Below are 504 nucleotides of genomic sequence, written 5' to 3' on the forward strand. Positions count from 1 at the left end.
CTGGTCCCTATGAGGTGGAGGTTAAAGATATTCCAAATATCCAACATGTTATATCCCCTCCATAATCCCTGATATCAATCACTCCTCCACCTCCCTCACAACCCAGCCCTCTGCCACACACTGCAAGGTCTCATAGATCTCACAGCTATCAAAGAAATGACACACAATTGTTGTGACGAGTCCATATCCATAGTTCAGAGGTCATTCAGGAGAATTCTCACCCACATAATCTCAGGAGTTGAGGAACCCAAATCAGCAGTTCAATTGACAGACAACTGATGCACAAGGCTGTAGGAGCTGGTGAATCAGGTCAGGTGAAAAACCAAAAGTCCCAGGAACTGGAGGTCAGCTGGAGACAAGCCCTAGGTCATGTAGGCCTAAAAGTTAATCTATAATAGCTTACTTGACCTTTCCCTATAGAGATATGCCGGGGTCTGACCTCGACATAGTTGTCACGAGTTTTTGGTTCACGAGGAGGGGAGATCCAGCGGCAATAGGGATAGC

This window comes from Chrysochloris asiatica, unplaced genomic scaffold, assembly GCF_000296735.1.
Source record: "Chrysochloris asiatica unplaced genomic scaffold, ChrAsi1.0 scaffold00213, whole genome shotgun sequence".
Taxonomy (NCBI): Eukaryota; Metazoa; Chordata; class Mammalia; order Afrosoricida; family Chrysochloridae; genus Chrysochloris; species Chrysochloris asiatica.